This window comes from Delphinapterus leucas, chromosome 19, assembly GCF_059928025.1.
Source record: "Delphinapterus leucas isolate spDelLeu-1000000601 "Yukka" chromosome 19, BTC_Dleu_Yukka2, whole genome shotgun sequence".
Lineage (NCBI taxonomy): Eukaryota > Metazoa > Chordata > Mammalia > Artiodactyla > Monodontidae > Delphinapterus > Delphinapterus leucas.
In genome coordinates, this window is record NC_143147.1 from 28,525,586 (window position 1) to 28,540,768 (window position 15,183).

General features: G+C 76.8%; 15 non-coding genes across 15 annotated transcripts; all 15 read left to right on the top strand.

The window, feature by feature from the left end:
* The first annotated feature begins 123 nt into the window (after positions 1-123).
* Positions 124-242, top strand: LOC149745204 (5S ribosomal RNA). The gene has a single exon (XR_016390123.1). It is a non-coding gene; the product is annotated as a 5S ribosomal RNA (ribosomal RNA).
* A 934-nt stretch (positions 243-1,176) lies between these two features.
* Positions 1,177-1,295, top strand: LOC149745205 (5S ribosomal RNA). The gene has a single exon (XR_016389924.1). It is a non-coding gene; the product is annotated as a 5S ribosomal RNA (ribosomal RNA).
* A 932-nt stretch (positions 1,296-2,227) lies between these two features.
* LOC149745206 (5S ribosomal RNA) lies at positions 2,228-2,346 on the top strand. Its single transcript, XR_016390124.1, has one exon. It is a non-coding gene; the product is annotated as a 5S ribosomal RNA (ribosomal RNA).
* Positions 2,347-3,280: 934 nt separating this feature from the next.
* LOC149745207 (5S ribosomal RNA) lies at positions 3,281-3,399 on the top strand. Its single transcript, XR_016389925.1, has one exon. It is a non-coding gene; the product is annotated as a 5S ribosomal RNA (ribosomal RNA).
* A 934-nt stretch (positions 3,400-4,333) lies between these two features.
* On the top strand, positions 4,334-4,452 carry LOC149745208 (5S ribosomal RNA). Its single transcript, XR_016390212.1, has one exon. It is a non-coding gene; the product is annotated as a 5S ribosomal RNA (ribosomal RNA).
* Positions 4,453-5,386: 934 nt separating this feature from the next.
* LOC149745209 (5S ribosomal RNA) lies at positions 5,387-5,505 on the top strand. Its single transcript, XR_016389997.1, has one exon. It is a non-coding gene; the product is annotated as a 5S ribosomal RNA (ribosomal RNA).
* Positions 5,506-6,437: 932 nt separating this feature from the next.
* On the top strand, positions 6,438-6,556 carry LOC149745210 (5S ribosomal RNA). Its single transcript, XR_016390218.1, has one exon. It is a non-coding gene; the product is annotated as a 5S ribosomal RNA (ribosomal RNA).
* Positions 6,557-7,490: 934 nt separating this feature from the next.
* Positions 7,491-7,609, top strand: LOC149745211 (5S ribosomal RNA). Its single transcript, XR_016390634.1, has one exon. It is a non-coding gene; the product is annotated as a 5S ribosomal RNA (ribosomal RNA).
* Positions 7,610-8,541: 932 nt separating this feature from the next.
* On the top strand, positions 8,542-8,660 carry LOC149745212 (5S ribosomal RNA). Its single transcript, XR_016390635.1, has one exon. It is a non-coding gene; the product is annotated as a 5S ribosomal RNA (ribosomal RNA).
* Positions 8,661-9,592: 932 nt separating this feature from the next.
* LOC149745213 (5S ribosomal RNA) lies at positions 9,593-9,711 on the top strand. Its single transcript, XR_016389897.1, has one exon. It is a non-coding gene; the product is annotated as a 5S ribosomal RNA (ribosomal RNA).
* A 933-nt stretch (positions 9,712-10,644) lies between these two features.
* On the top strand, positions 10,645-10,763 carry LOC149745214 (5S ribosomal RNA). Its single transcript, XR_016389778.1, has one exon. It is a non-coding gene; the product is annotated as a 5S ribosomal RNA (ribosomal RNA).
* Positions 10,764-11,696: 933 nt separating this feature from the next.
* Positions 11,697-11,815, top strand: LOC149745215 (5S ribosomal RNA). The gene has a single exon (XR_016389730.1). It is a non-coding gene; the product is annotated as a 5S ribosomal RNA (ribosomal RNA).
* A 934-nt stretch (positions 11,816-12,749) lies between these two features.
* On the top strand, positions 12,750-12,868 carry LOC149745216 (5S ribosomal RNA). Its single transcript, XR_016389595.1, has one exon. It is a non-coding gene; the product is annotated as a 5S ribosomal RNA (ribosomal RNA).
* A 934-nt stretch (positions 12,869-13,802) lies between these two features.
* LOC149745217 (5S ribosomal RNA) lies at positions 13,803-13,921 on the top strand. Its single transcript, XR_016389606.1, has one exon. It is a non-coding gene; the product is annotated as a 5S ribosomal RNA (ribosomal RNA).
* Positions 13,922-14,855: 934 nt separating this feature from the next.
* LOC149745218 (5S ribosomal RNA) lies at positions 14,856-14,974 on the top strand. The gene has a single exon (XR_016390636.1). It is a non-coding gene; the product is annotated as a 5S ribosomal RNA (ribosomal RNA).
* The last annotated feature ends 209 nt before the right edge of the window (positions 14,975-15,183 follow it).

A 15,183-nucleotide genomic window follows, 5' to 3' on the forward strand; every position in this document is an offset into this window, starting at 1 on the left:
TCCGTTCCCCCTGCCTGGGCGGGCGACGGGGTCCTGCCGGGGCGGGCTGACCGCCAGGCTGGCGGTGAGGCGCAAGCGCCAGCGAAAGTGGGCCTCAAGAGGCAGCCCGCCGTCCCCGCCCCCGTCTACGGCCATACTACCCTGAACGCGCCCGATCTCGTCTGATCTCGGAAGCTAAGCAGGGTCGGGCCTGGTTAGTACTTGGATGGGAGACCGCCTGGGAATACCGGGTGCTGTAGCCTTTTTGCCTCCCGCTCCGCCTTCTCCTTTAAATCGCCCGCGGGCGGTGGCCGCCGGCTCCGCCCGCGCCGGGGCCCCGCTGCAGGCCCCGCCTCCTCAGGCCCCTCCCACCACGGCACGCGCGCCGGAGGGGGCGCTCCCCGCCGGCCCGGCCCGCCAGGCGGCAAGAAGGCGGCCCTGGAAGGCAGCCGCACCCCAGACGCCCCCGGGGTGCCTGGCCCGGACCCAGGCTCCGCCGCGGGCCCGGTTGCCGTCCCTTCGGCCAGCGAGCCCGTCGACCTGCACCTGGCCGCCCCCACCGGCGCCCCGCCCCGGGGCCGCCACCTGTGTGCCGGTGGGTGTGTCCCTCCACAGCTCCCTCCGGCAAAAGCCCCGCCCCCCGCCGTGTCGCCGCCGCTGCCGGGTGCGGGAGCGGGATCGAGGGCAGGGGCCGCTTCCCCGGGCCTGCCGGCCGCCAGGGGCGGGCTCCTGAGCTCGGCGGGTGGTGTGCGGGCAAGGGTGGCCTCGCCGGGGCTGAGGGGCCGTGGCGACACGATGGTGGCTCCCAGTGGCTTCGTGCCAGCTGCTGTCGGGCAGGAGGGCCGGCCCGGGCTGCGGCTGGGCGGCGCCTAGCGCCGCGTGGGCGGGCAGGGGCGATGCCCAAGGGACCGCGGGCCCCGGGCCCTGAAGCCTCCGGGGCCACGTCCCTGTGAGCGACGGGCCGGATCTTGGGCGGGGCGCCTAGCGCCGAAGGGTTCGCTGGGTCACGCCCGCCCTCGGCTGGGAGGGGGTGGCCAAACCCTCCGCCTCCGCCACCGCCCGGTACCCGAGACCTCCGTTCCCCCTGCCTGGGCGGGCGACGGGGTCCTGCCGGGGCGGGCTGACCGCCAGGCTGGCGGTGAGGCGCAAGCGCCAGCGAAAGTGGGCCTCAAGAGGCAGCCCGCCGTCCCCGCCCCCGTCTACGGCCATACCACCCTGAACGCGCCCGATCTCGTCTGATCTCGGAAGCTAAGCAGGGTCGGGCCTGGTTAGTACTTGGATGGGAGACCGCCTGGGAATACCGGGTGCTGTAGGATTTTTGCCTCCCGCTCCGCCTTCTCCTTTAAATCGCCCGCGGGCGGTGGACGCCGGCTCCGCCCGCGCCGGGGCCCCGCTGCAGGCCCCGCCTCCTCAGGCCCCTCCCACCACGGCGCGCGCGCCGGAGGGGGCGCTCCCCGCCAGCCCGGCCCGCCAGGCGGCCAGAAGGCGGCCCTGGAAGGCAGCCGCACCCCAGACGCCCCCGGGGTGCCTGGCCCGGACCCAGGCTCCGCCGCGGGCCCGATTGCCGTGCCTTCCGCCAGCGAGCCCCTCGACCTGCACCTGGCCGCCCCCACCGGCGCCCCGCCCCGGGGCCGCCACCTGTGTGCCGGTGGGTGTGTCCCTCCACAGCTCCCTCCGGCAAAAGCCCCGCCCCCCGCCGTGTCGCCGCCGCGGCCGGGTGCGGGAGCGGGATCGAGGGCAGGGGCCGCTTCCCCGGGCCTGCCGGCCGCCAGGGGCGGGCTCCTGAGCTCGGCGGGTGGTGTGCGGGCAAGGGTGGCCTCGCCGGGGCTGAGGGGCCGTGGCGACACGATGGTGGCTCCCAGTGGCTTCGGGCCAGCTGCTGTCGGGCAGGAGGGCCGGCCCGGGCTGCGGCTGGGCGGCGCCTAGCGCCGCGTGGGCGGGCAGGGGCGATGCCCAAGGGACCGCGGGCCCCGGGCACTGAAGCCTCCGGGGCCACGTCCCTGTGAGCGACGGGCGGGATCTTGGCGGGGCGCCAAGCGCCGAAGGGTTCGCTGGGTCACGCCGCCCTCGGCTGGGAGGGGGTGGCCAAACCCTCCGCCTCCGCCACCGCCCGGTACCCGAGACCTCCGTTCCCCCTGGCTGGGCGGGCGACGGGGTCCTGCCGGGGCGGGCTGACCGCCAGGCTGGCGGTGAGGCGCAAGCGCCAGCGAAAGTGGGCCTCAAGAGGCAGCCCGCCGTCCCCGCCCCCGTCTACGGCCATACTACCCTGAACGCGCCCGATCTCGTCTGATCTCGGAAGCTAAGCAGGGTCGGGCCTGGTTAGTACTTGGATGGGAGACCGCCTGGGAATACCGGGTGCTGTAGCCTTTTTGCCTCCCGCTCCGCCTTCTCCTTTAAATCGCCCGCGGGCGGTGGCCGCCGGCTCCGCCCGCGCCGGGGCCCCGCTGCAGGCCCCGCCTCCTCAGGCCCCTCCCACCACGGCACGCGCGCCGGAGGGGGCGCTCCCCGCCGGCCCGGCCCGCCAGGCGGCAAGAAGGCGGCCCTGGAAGGCAGCCGCACCCCAGACGCCCCCGGGGTGCCTGGCCCGGACCCAGGCTCCGCCGCGGGCCCGGTTGCCGTCCCTTCGGCCAGCGAGCCCGTCGACCTGCACCTGGCCGCCCCCACCGGCGCCCCGCCCCGGGGCCGCCACCTGTGTGCCGGTGGGTGTGTCCCTCCACAGCTCCCTCCGGCAAAAGCCCCGCCCCCCGCCGTGTCGCCGCCGCTGCCGGGTGCGGGAGCGGGATCGAGGGCAGGGGCCGCTTCCCCGGGCCTGCCGGCCGCCAGGGGCGGGCTCCTGAGCTCGGCGGGTGGTGTGCGGGCAAGGGTGGCCTCGCCGGGGCTGAGGGGCCGTGGCGACACGATGGTGGCTCCCAGTGGCTTCGTGCCAGCTGCTGTCGGGCAGGAGGGCCGGCCCGGGCTGCGGCTGGGCGGCGCCTAGCGCCGCGTGGGCGGGCAGGGGCGATGCCCAAGGGACCGCGGGCCCCGGGCCCTGAAGCCTCCGGGGCCACGTCCCTGTGAGCGACGGGCCGGATCTTGGGCGGGGCGCCTAGCGCCGAAGGGTTCGCTGGGTCACGCCCGCCCTCGGCTGGGAGGGGGTGGCCAAACCCTCCGCCTCCGCCACCGCCCGGTACCCGAGACCTCCGTTCCCCCTGCCTGGGCGGGCGACGGGGTCCTGCCGGGGCGGGCTGACCGCCAGGCTGGCGGTGAGGCGCAAGCGCCAGCGAAAGTGGGCCTCAAGAGGCAGCCCGCCGTCCCCGCCCCCGTCTACGGCCATACCACCCTGAACGCGCCCGATCTCGTCTGATCTCGGAAGCTAAGCAGGGTCGGGCCTGGTTAGTACTTGGATGGGAGACCGCCTGGGAATACCGGGTGCTGTAGGATTTTTGCCTCCCGCTCCGCCTTCTCCTTTAAATCGCCCGCGGGCGGTGGACGCCGGCTCCGCCCGCGCCGGGGCCCCGCTGCAGGCCCCGCCTCCTCAGGCCCCTCCCACCACGGCGCGCGCGCCGGAGGGGGCGCTCCCCGCCAGCCCGGCCCGCCAGGCGGCCAGAAGGCGGCCCTGGAAGGCAGCCGCACCCCAGACGCCCCCGGGGTGCCTGGCCCGGACCCAGGCTCCGCCGCGGGCCCGGTTGCCGTCCCTTCGGCCAGCGAGCCCGTCGACCTGCACCTGGCCGCCCCCACCGGCGCCCCGCCCCGGGGCCGCCCCCTGTGTGCCGGTGGGTGTGTCCCTCCACAGCTCCCTCCGGCAAAAGCCCCGCCCCCCGCCGTGTCGCCGCCGCTGCCGGGTGCGGGAGCGGGATCGAGGGCAGGGGCCGCTTCCCCGGGCCTGCCGGCCGCCAGGGGCGGGCTCCTGAGCTCGGCGGGTGGTGTGCGGGCAAGGGTGGCCTCGCCGGGGCTGAGGGGCCATGGCGACACGATGGTGGCTCCCAGTGGCTTCGGGCCAGCTGCTGTCGGGCAGGAGGGCCGGCCCGGGCTGCGGCTGGGCGGCGCCTAGCGCCGCGTGGGCGGGCAGGGGCGATGCCCAAGGCACCGCGGGCCCCGGGCCCTGAAGCCTCCGGGGCCACGTCCCTGTGAGCGACGGGCCGGATCTTGGGCGGGGCGCCTAGCGCCGAAGGGTTCGCTGGGTCACGCCCGCCCTCGGCTGGGAGGGGGTGGCCAAACCCTCCGCCTCCGCCACCGCCCGGTACCCGAGACATCCGTTCCCCCTGCCTGGGCGGGCGACGGGGTCCTGCTGGGGCGGGCTGACCGCCAGGCTGGCGGTGAGGCGCAAGCGCCAGCGAAAGTGGGCCTCAAGAGGCAGCCCGCCGTCCCCGCCCCCGTCTACGGCCATACAACCCTGGACGCGCCCGATCTCGTCTGATCTCGGAAGCTAAGCAGGGTCGGGCCTGGTTAGTACTTGGATGGGAGACCGCCTGGGAATACCGGGTGCTGTAGGCTTTTTGCCTCCCGCTCCGCCTTCTCCTTTAACTCGCCCGCGGGCGGTGGCCGCCGGCTCCGCCCGCGCCGGGGCCCCGCTGCAGGCCCCGCCTCCTCAGGCCCCTCCCACCACGGCGCGCGCGCCGGAGGGGGCGCTCCCCGCCGGCCCGGCCCGCCAGGCGGCCAGAAGGCGGCCCTGGAAGGCAGCCGCACCCCAGACGCCCCCGGGGTGCCTGGCCCGGACCCAGGCTCCACCGCGGGCCCGGTTGCCGTCCCTTCGGCCAGCGAGCCCCTCGACCTGCACCTGGCCGCCCCCACCGGCGCCCCGCCCCGGGGCCGCCACCTGTGTGCCGGTGGGTGTGTCCCTCCACAGCTCCCTCCGGCAAAAGCCCCGCCCCCCGCCGTGTCGCCGCCGCGGCCGGGTGCGGGAGCGGGATCGAGGGCAGGGGCCGCTTCCCCGGGCCTGCCGGCCGCCAGGGGCGGGCTCCTGAGCTCGGCGGGTGGTGTGCGGGCAAGGGTGGCCTCGCCGGGGCTGAGGGGCCGTGGCGACACGATGGTGGCTCCCAGTGGCTTCGTGCCAGCTGCTGTCGGGCAGGAGGGCCGGCCCGGGCTGCGGCTGGGCGGCGCCTAGCGCCGCGTGGGCGGGCAGGGGCGATGCCCAAGGGACCGCGGGCCCCGGGCCCTGAAGCCTCCGGGGCCACGTCCCTGTGAGCGACGGGCCGGATCTTGGGCGGGGCGCCTAGCGCCGAAGGGTTCGCTGGGTCACGCCCGCCCTCGGCTGGGAGGGGGTGGCCAAACCCTCCGCCTCCGCCACCGCCCGGTACCCGAGACCTCCGTTCCCCCTGCCTGGGCGGGCGACGGGGTCCTGCCGGGGCGGGCTGACCGCCAGGCTGGCGGTGAGGCGCAAGCGCCAGCGAAAGTGGGCCTCAAGAGGCAGCCCGCCGTCCCCGCCCCCGTCTACGGCCATACCACCCTGAACGCGCCCGATCTCGTCTGATCTCGGAAGCTAAGCAGGGTCGGGCCTGGTTAGTACTTGGATGGGAGACCGCCTGGGAATACCGGGTGCTGTAGGGTTTTTGCCTCCCGCTCCGCCTTCTCCTTTAACTCGCCCGCGGGCGGTGGCCGCCGGCTCCGCCCGCGCCGGGGCCCCGCTGCAGGCCCCGCCTCCTCAGGCCCCTCCCACCACGGCGCGCGCGCCGGAGGGGGCGCTCCCCGCCAGCCCGGCCCGCCAGGCGGCCAGAAGGCGGCCCTGGAAGGCAGCCGCACCCCAGACGCCCCCGGGGTGCCTGGCCCGGACCCAGGCTCCGCCGCGGGCCCGATTGCCGTGCCTTCCGCCAGCGAGCCCCTCGACCTGCACCTGGCCGCCCCCACCGGCGCCCCGCCCCGGGGCCGCCACCTGTGTGCCGGTGGGTGTGTCCCTCCACAGCTCCCTCCGGCAAAAGCCCCGCCCCCCGCCGTGTCGCCGCCGCGGCCGGGTGCGGGAGCGGGATCGAGGGCAGGGGCCGCTTCCCCGGGCCTGCCGGCCGCCAGGGGCGGGCTCCTGAGCTCGGCGGGTGGTGTGCGGGCAAGGGTGGCCTCGCCGGGGCTGAGGGGCCGTGGCGACACGATGGTGGCTCCCAGTGGCTTCGGGCCAGCTGCTGTCGGGCAGGAGGGCCGGCCCGGGCTGCGGCTGGGCGGCGCCTAGCGCCGCGTGGGCGGGCAGGGGCGATGCCCAAGGGACCGCGGGCCCCGGGCACTGAAGCCTCCGGGGCCACGTCCCTGTGAGCGACGGGCGGGATCTTGGCGGGGCGCCAAGCGCCGAAGGGTTCGCTGGGTCACGCCGCCCTCGGCTGGGAGGGGGTGGCCAAACCCTCCGCCTCCGCCACCGCCCGGTACCCGAGACCTCCGTTCCCCCTGGCTGGGCGGGCGACGGGGTCCTGCCGGGGCGGGCTGACCGCCAGGCTGGCGGTGAGGCGCAAGCGCCAGCGAAAGTGGGCCTCAAGAGGCAGCCCGCCGTCCCCGCCCCCGTCTACGGCCATACTACCCTGAACGCGCCCGATCTCGTCTGATCTCGGAAGCTAAGCAGGGTCGGGCCTGGTTAGTACTTGGATGGGAGACCGCCTGGGAATACCGGGTGTTGTAGGCATTTTGCCTCCCGCTCCGCCTTCTCCTTTAACTCGCCCGCGGGCGGTGGCCGCCGGCTCCGCCCGCGCCGGGGCCCCGCTGCAGGCCCCGCCTCCTCAGGCCCCTCCCACCACGGCGCGCGCGCCGGAGGGTGCGCTCCCCGCCGGCCCGGCCCGCCTGGCGGCCAGAAGGCGGCCCTGGAAGGCAGCCGCACCCCAGACGCCCCCGGGGTGCCTGGCCCGGACCCAGGCTCCGCCGCGGGCCCGGTTGCCGTCCCTTCGGCCAGCGAGCCCGTCGACCTGCACCTGGCCGCCCCCACCGGCGCCCCGCCACGGGGCCGCCACCTGTGTGCCGGTGGGTGTGTCCCTCCACAGCTCCCTCCGGCAAAAGCCCCGCCCCCCGCCGTGTCGCCGCCGCTGCCGGGTGCGGGAGCGGGATCGAGGGCAGGGGCCGCTTCCCCGGGCCTGCCGGCCGCCAGGGGCGGGCTCCTGATCTCGGCGGGTGGTGTGCGGGCAAGGGTGGCCTCGCCGGGGCTGAGGGGCCGTGGCGACACGATGGTGGCTCCTAGTGGCTTCGGGCCAGCTGCTGTCGGGCAGGAGGGCCGGCCCGGGCTGCGGCTGGGCGGCGCCTAGCGCCGCGTGGGCGGGCAGGTGCGATGCCCAAGGGACCGCGGGCTCCGGGCCCTGAAGCCTCCGGGGCCACGTCCATGTGAGCGACGGGCCGGATCTTGGGCGGGGCGCCAAGCGCGGAAGGGTTCGCTGGGTCACGCCCGCCCTCGGCTGGGAGGGGGTGGCCAAACCCTCCGCCTCCGCCACCGCCCGGTACCCGAGACCTCCGTTCCCCCTGCCTGGGCGGGCGACGTGGTCCTGCCGGGGCGGGCTGACCGCCAGGCTGGCGGTGAGGCGCAAGCGCCAGCGAAAGTGGGCCTCAAGAGGCAGCCCGCCGTCCCCGCCCCCGTCTACGGCCATACCACCCTGAACGCGCCCGATCTCGTCTGATCTCGGAAGCTAAGCAGGGTCGGGCCTGGTTAGTACTTGGATGGGAGACCGCCTGGGAATACCGGGTGCTGTAGGCTTTTTGCCTCCCGCTCCGCCTTCTCCTTTACTCGCCCGCGGGCGGTGGCCGCCGGCTCCGCCCGCGCCGGGGCCCCGCTGCAGGCCCCTCCTCCTCAGGCCCCTCCCACCACGGCGCACGCGCCGGAGGGGGCGCTCCCCGCCGGCCCGGCCCGCCAGGCGGCCAGAAGGCGGCCCTGGAAGGCAGCCGCACCCCAGACGCCCCCAGGGTGCCTGGCCCGGACCCAGGCTCCGCCGCGGGCCCGGTTGCCGTCCCTTCGGCCAGCGAGCCCCTCGACCTGCACCTGGCCGCCCCCTCCGGCGCCCCGCCCCGGGGCCGCCACCTGTGTGCCGGTGGGTGTGTCCCTCCACAGCTCCCTCCGGCAAAAGCCCCGCCCCCCGCCGTGTCGCCGCCGCGGCCGGGTGCGGGAGCGGGATCGAGGGCAGGGGCCTCTTCCCCGGGCCTGCCGGCCGCCAGGGGCGGGCTCCTGAGCTCGGCGGGTGGTGTGCGGGCAAGGGTGGCCTCGCCGGGGCTGAGGGGCCGTGGCGACACGATGGTGGCTCCCAGTGGTTTCGGGCCAGCTGCTGTCGGGCAGGAGGGCCGCCCCGGGCTGCGGCTGGGCGGCGCCTAGCGCCGCGTGGGCGGGCAGGGGCGATGCCCAAGGGACCGCGGGCCCCGGGCCCTGAAGCCTCCGGGGCCACGTCCCTGTGAGCGACGGGCCGGATCTTGGGCGGGGCGCCAAGCGCCGAAGGGTTCGCTGGGTCACGCCCGCCCTCGGCTGGGAGGGGGTGGCCAAACCCTCCGCCTCCGCCACCGCCCGGTACCCGAGACCTCCGTTCCCCCTGCCTGGGCGGGCGACGGGGTCCTGCCGGGGCGGGCTGACCGCCAGGCTGGCTGTGAGGCGCAAGCGCCAGCGAAAGTGGGCCTCAAGAGGCAGCCCGCCGTCCCCGTCCCGTCTACGGCCATACCACCCTGAACGCGCCCGATCTCGTCTGATCTCGGAAGCTAAGCAGGGTCGGGCCTGGTTAGTACTTGGATGGGAGACCGCCTGGGAATACCGGGTGCTGTAGGCTTTTTGCCTCCCGCTCCGCCTTCTCCTTTAACTCGCCCTCGGGCGGTGGCCGCCGGCTCCGCCCGCGCCGGGGCCCCGCTGCAGGCCCCGCCTCCTCAGTCCCCTCCCACCACGGCGCGCGCGCCGGAGGGGGCGCTCCCCGCCGGCCCGGCCCGCCAGGGGGCCAGAAGGCGGCCCTGGAAGGCAGCCGCACCCCAGACGCCCCCGGGGTGCCTGGCCCGGACCCAGGCTCCGCCGCGGGCCCGGTTGCCGTGCCTTCGGCCAGCGAGCCCGTCGACCTGCACCTGGCCGCCCCCACCGGCGCCCCGCCCCGGGGCCGCCACCTGTGTGCCGGTGGGTGTGTCCCTCCACAGCTCCCTCTGGCAAAAGCCCAGCCCCCGCCGTGTCGCCGCCGCGGCCGTGTGCGGGAGCGGGATCGAGGGCAGGGGCCGCTTCCCCGGGCCTGCCGGCCGCCAGGGGCGGGCTCCTGAGCTCGGCGGGTGGTGTGCGGGCAAGGGTGGCCTCGCCGGGGCTGTGGGGCCGTGGCGACACGATGGTGGCTCCCAGTGGCTTCGGGCCAGCTGCTGTCGGGCAGGAGGGCCGGCCCGGGATGCGGCCGGGCGGCGCCTAGCGCCGCGTGGTCGGGCAGGGGCGATGCCCAAGGGACCGCGGACCCCGGGCCCTGAAGCCTCCGGGGCCACGTCCCTGTGAGCGACGGGCCGGAACTTGGGCGGGGCGCCAAGCGCCGAAGGGTTCGCTGGGTCACGCCCGCCCTCGGCTGGGAGGGGGTGGCCAAACCCTCCGCCTCCGCCACCGCCCGGTACCCGAGACCTCCGTTCCCCCTGCCTGGGCGGGCGACGGGGTCCTGCCGGGGCGGGCTGACCGCCAGGCTGGCGGTGAGGCGCAAGCGCCAGCGAAAGTGGGCCTCAAGAGGCAGCCCGCCGTCCCCGTCCCGTCTACGGCCATACCACCCTGAACGCGCCCGATCTCGTCTGATCTCGGAAGCTAAGCAGGGTCGGGCCTGGTTAGTACTTGGATGGGAGACCGCCTGGGAATACCGGGTGTTGTAGGCATTTTGCCTCCCGCTCCGCCTTCTCCTTTAACTCGCCCGCGGGCGGTGGCCGCCGGCTCCGCCCGCGCCGGGCCCCCGCTGCAGGCCCCGCCTCCTCAGGCCCCTCCCACCACGGCGCGCGCGCCGGAGGGTGCGCTCCCCGCCGGCCCGGCCCGCCTGGCGGCCAGAAGGCGGCCCTGGAAGGCAGCCGCACCCCAGACGCCCCCGGGGTGCCTGGCCCGGACCCAGGCTCCGCCGCGGGCCCGGTTGCCGTCCCTTCGGCCAGCGAGCCCCTCGACCTGCACCTGGCCGCCCCCACCGGCGCCCCGCCCCGGGGCCGCCACCTGTGTGCCGGTGGGTGTGTCCCTCCACAGCTCCCTCCGGCAAAAGCCCCGCCCCCCGCCGTGTCGCCGCCGCGGCCGGGTGCGGGAGCGGGATCGAGGGCAGGGGCCGCTTCCCCGGGCCTGCCGGCCGCCAGGGGCGGGCTCCTGAGCTCGGCGGGTGGTGTGCGGGCAAGGGTGGCCTCGCCGGGGCTGAGGGGCCGTGGCGACACGATGGTGGCTCCCAGTGGCTTCGGGCCAGCTGCTGTCTGGCAGGAGGGCCGGCCCGGGCTGCGGCTGGGCGGCGCCTAGCGCCGCGTGGGCGGGCAGGGGCGATGCCCAAGGGACCGCGGGCCCCGGGCACTGAAGCCTCCGGGGCCACGTCCCTGTGAGCGACGGGCGGGATCTTGGCGGGGCGCCAAGCGCCGAAGGATTCGCTGGGTCACGCCCGCCCTCGGCTGGGAGGGGGTGGCCAAACCCTCCGCCTCCGCCACCGCCCGGTACCCGAGACCTCCGTTCCCCCTGCCTGGGCGGGCGACGGGGTCCTGCCGGGGCGGGCTGACCGCCAGGCTGGCGGTGAGGCGCAAGCGCCAGCGAAAGTGGGCCTCAAGAGGCAGCCCGCCGTCCCCGCCCCCGTCTACGGCCATACTACCCTGAACGCGCCCGATCTCGTCTGATCTCGGAAGCTAAGCAGGGTCGGGCCTGGTTAGTACTTGGATGGGAGACCGCCTGGGAATACCGGGTGCTGTAGGCTTTTTGCCTCCCGCTCCGCCTTCTCCTTTAACTCGCCCGCGGGCGGTGGCCGCCGGCTCCGCCCGCGCCGGGGCCCCGCTGCAGGCCCCGCCTCCTCAGGCCCCTCCCACCACGGCGCGCGCGCCGGAGGGGGCGCTCCCCGCCGGCCCGGCCCGCCAGGCGGCCAGAAGGCGGCCCTGGAAGGCAGCCGCACCCCAGACGCCCCCGGGGTGCCTGGCCCGGACCCAGGCTCCGCCGCGGGCCCGATTGCCGTGCCTTCCGCCAGCGAGCCCCTCGACCTGCACCTGGCCGCCCCCACCGGCGCCCCGCCCCGGTGCCTCCACCTGTGTGCCGGTGGGTGTGTCCCTCCACAGCTCCCCCCGGCAAAAGCCTCGCCCCCCGCCGTGTCGCCGCCGCGGCCGGGTGCGGGAGCGGGATCGAGGGCAGGGGCCGCTTCCCCGGGCCTGCCGGCCGCCAGGGGCGGGCTCCTGAGCCCGGCAGGTGGTGTGCGGGCAAGGGTGGCCTCGCCGGGGCTGAGGGGCCGTGGCGACACGATGGTGGCTCCCAGTGGCTTCGGGCCAGCTGCTGTCGGGCAGGAAGGCCGGCCCGGGTTGCGGCTGGGCGGCGCCTAGCGCCACGTGGGCGGGCAGGGGCGATGCCCAAGGGACCGCGGGCCCCGGGCACTGAAGCCTCCGGGGCCACGTCCCTGTGAGCGACGGGCGGGATCTTGGCGGGGCGCCAAGCGCCGAAGGGTTCGCTGGGTCACGCCCGCCCTCGGCTGGGAGGGGGTGGGCAAACCCTCCGCCTCCGCCACCGCCCGGTACCCGAGACCTCCGTTCCCCCTGCCTGGGCGGGCGACGGGTTCCTGCCGGGGCGGGCTGACCGCCAGGCTGGCGGTGAGGCGCAAGCGCCAGCGAAAGTGGGCCTCAAGAGGCAGCCCGCCGTCCCCGCCCCCGTCTACGGCCATACTACCCTGAACGCGCCCGATCTCGTCTGATCTCGGAAGCTAAGCAGGGTCGGGCCTGGTTAGTACTTGGATGGGAGACCGCCTGGGAATACCTGGTGCTGTAGGCTTTTTGCCTCCCGCTCCGCTTTCTCCTTTAACTCGCCCGCGGGCGGTGGCCGCCGGCTCCGCCCGCGCCGGGGCCCCGCTGCAGGCCCCGCCTCCTCAGGCCCCTCCCACCACGGCGCGCGCGCCGGAGGGGGCGCTCCCCGCCGGCCCGGCCCGCCAGGCGGCCAGAAGGCGGCCCTGGAAGGCAGCCGCACCCCAGACGACCCCGGGGTGCCTGGCCCGGACCCAGGCTCCGCCGCGGGCCTGGTTGCCGTCCCTTCGGCCAGCGAGCCCCTCGACCTGCACCTGGCCGCCCCCACCGGCGCCCCGCCCCGGGGCCGCCACCTGTGTGCCGGTGGGTGTGTCCCTCCACAGCTCCCTCCGGCAAAAGCCCCGCCCCCCGCCGTGTCGCCGCCGCTGCCGGGTGCGGGAGCGGGATCGAGGGCAGGGGCCGCTTCCCCGGGCCTGCCGGACGCCAGGGGCGGGCTCTTGAGCTCGGCGGGTGGTGTGCGGGCAAGGGTGGCCTCGCCGGAGCTGAGGGGCCGTGGCGACACGATGGTGGCTCCCAGTGGCTTCGGGCCAGCTGCTGTCGGGCAGGAGGGCCGGCCCGGGCTGCGGCTGGGCGGCGCCTAGCGCCGCGTGGGCGGGCAGGGGCGATGCCCAAGGGACCGCGGGCCCCGGGCCCTGAAGCCTCCGGGGCCACGTCCCTGTGAGCGACGGGCCGGATCTTGGGCGGGGCGCCAAGCGCCGAAGGGTTCGCTGGGTCACGCCCGCCCTCGGCTGGGAGGGGGTGGCCAAACCCTCCGCCTCCGCCACCGCCCGGTACCCGAGACCTCCGTTCCCCCTGCCTGGGCGGGCGAAGGGGTCCTGCCGGGGCGGGCTGACCGCCAGGCTGGCGGTGAGGCGCAAGCGCCAGCGAAAGTGGGCCTCAAGAGGCAGCCCGCCGTCCCCGCCCCCGTCTACGGCCATACCACCCTGGACGCGCCCGATCTCGTCTGATCTCGGAAGCTAAGCAGGGTCGGGCCTGGTTAGTACTTGGATGGGAGACCGCCTGGGAATACCGGGTGCTGTAGGCTTTTTGCCTCCCGCTCCGCCTTCTCCTTTAACTCGCCCGCGGGCGGTGGCCGCCGGCTCCGCCCGCGCCGGGGCCCCGCTGCAGGCCCCGCCTCCTCAGGCCCCTCCCACCACGGCGCGCGCGCCGGAGGGGGCGCTCCCCGCCGGCCCGGCCCGCCAGGCGGCCAGAAGGCGGCCCTGGAAGGCAGCCGCACCCCAGACGACCCCGGGGTGCCTGGCCCGGACCCAGGCTCCGCCGCGGGCCCGGTTGCCGTCCCTTCGGCCAGCGAGCCCCTCGACCTGCACCTGGCCGCCCCCACCGGCGCCCCGCCCCGGGGCCGCCACCTGTGTGCCGGTGGGTGTGTCCCTCCACAGCTCCCTCCGGCAAAAGCCCCGCCCCCCGCCGTGTCGCCGCCGCGGCCGGGTGCGGGAGCGGGATCGAGGGCAGGGGCCGCTTCCCCGGGCCTGCCGGCCGCCAGGGGCGGGCTCCTGAGCTCGGCGGGTGGTGTGCGGGCAAGGGTGGCCTCGCCGGGGCTGAGGGGCCGTGGCGACACGATGGTGGCTCCCAGTGGCTTCAGGCCAGCTGCTGTCGGGCAGGAGGGCCGGCCCGGGCTGCGGCTGGGCGGCGCCTAGTGCCGCGTGGGCGGGCAGGGGCGATGCCCAAGGCATCGCGGGCCCCGGGCCCTGAAGCCTCCGGGGCCACGTCCCTGTGAGCGACGGGCCGGATCTTGGGCGGGGCGCCAAGCGCCGAAGGGTTCGCTGGGTCACGCCCGCCCTCGGCTGGGAGGGGGTGGCCAAACCCTCCGCCTCCGCCACCGCCCGGTACCCGAGACCTCCGTTCCCCCTGCCTGGGCGGGCGACGGGGTCCTGCCGGGGCGGGCTGACCGCCAGGCTGGCGGTGAGGCGCAAGCGCCAGCGAAAGTGGGCCTCAAGAGGCAGCCCGCCGTCCCCGCCCCCGTCTACGGCCATACCACCCTGGACGCGCCCGATCTCGTCTGATCTCGGAAGCTAAGCAGGGTCGGGCCTGGTTAGTACTTGGATGGGAGACCGCCTGGGAATACCGGGTGCTGTAGGCTTTTTGCCTCCCGCTCCGCCTTCTCCTTTAACTCGCCCGCGGGCGGTGGCCGCCGGCTCCGCCCGCGCCGTTGCCCCGCTGCAGGCCCCGCCTCCTCAGGCCCCTCCCACCACGGCGCGCGCGCCGGAGGGGGCGCTCCCCGCCGGCCCGGCCCGCCAGGCGACCAGAAGGCGGCCCTGGAAGGCAGCCGCACCCCAGACGCCCCCGGGGTGCCTGGCCCGGACCCAGGCTCCGCCGCGGGCCCGGTTAGCGTCCCTTCGGCCACCGAGCCCCTCGACCTGCACCTGGCCGCCCCCACCGGCGCCCCGCCCCGCGGCCGCCACCTGTGTGCCGGTGGGTGTGTCCCTCCACAGCTCCCTCCGGCAAAAGCCCCGCCCCCAGCCGTGTCACCGCCGCGGCCGGGTGCGGGAGCGGGATCGAGGGCAGGGGCCGCTTCCCCGGGCCTGCCGGCCGCCAGGGGCGGGCTCCTGAGCTCGGCGGGTGGTGTGCGGGCAAGGGTGGCCTCGCCGGGGCTGAGGGGCCGTGGCGACACGATGGTGGCTCCCAGTGGCTTCGGGCCAGCTGCTGTCGGGCAGGAGGGCCGGCCCGGGCTGCGGCTGGGCGGCGCCTAGCGCCGCGTGGGCGGGCAGGGGCGATGCCCAAGGGACCGCGGGCCCCGGGCCCTGAAGCCTCCGGGGCCACGTCCCTGTGAGCGACGGGCCGGATCTTGGGCGGGGCGCCAAGCGCCGAAGGGTTCGCTGGGTCACGCCCGCCCTCGGCTGGGAGGGGGTGGCCAAACCCTCCGCCTCCGCCACCGCCCGGTACCCGAGACCTCCGTTCCCCCTGCCTGGGCGGGCGACGGGGTCCTGCCGGGGCGGGCTGACCGCCAGGCTGGCGGTGAGGCGCAAGCGCCAGCGAAAGTGGGCCTCAAGAGGCAGCCCGCCGTCCCCGCCCCCGTCTACGGCCATACCACCCTGAACGCGCCCGATCTCGTCTGATCTCGGAAGCTAAGCAGGGTCGGGCCTGGTTAGTACTTGGATGGGAGACCGCCTGGGAATACCGGGTGCTGTAGGCTTTTTGCCTCCCGCTCCGCCTTCTCCTTTAACTCGCCCGCGGGCGGTGGCCGCCGGCTCCGCCCGCGCCGGGGCCCCGCTGCAGGCCCCGCCTCCTCAGGCCCCTCCCACCACGGCGCGCGCGCCGGAGGGGGCGCTCCCCGCCGGCCCGGCCCGCCAGGCGGCCAGAAGGCGGCCCTGGAAGGCAGCCGCACCCCAGACGACCCCGGGG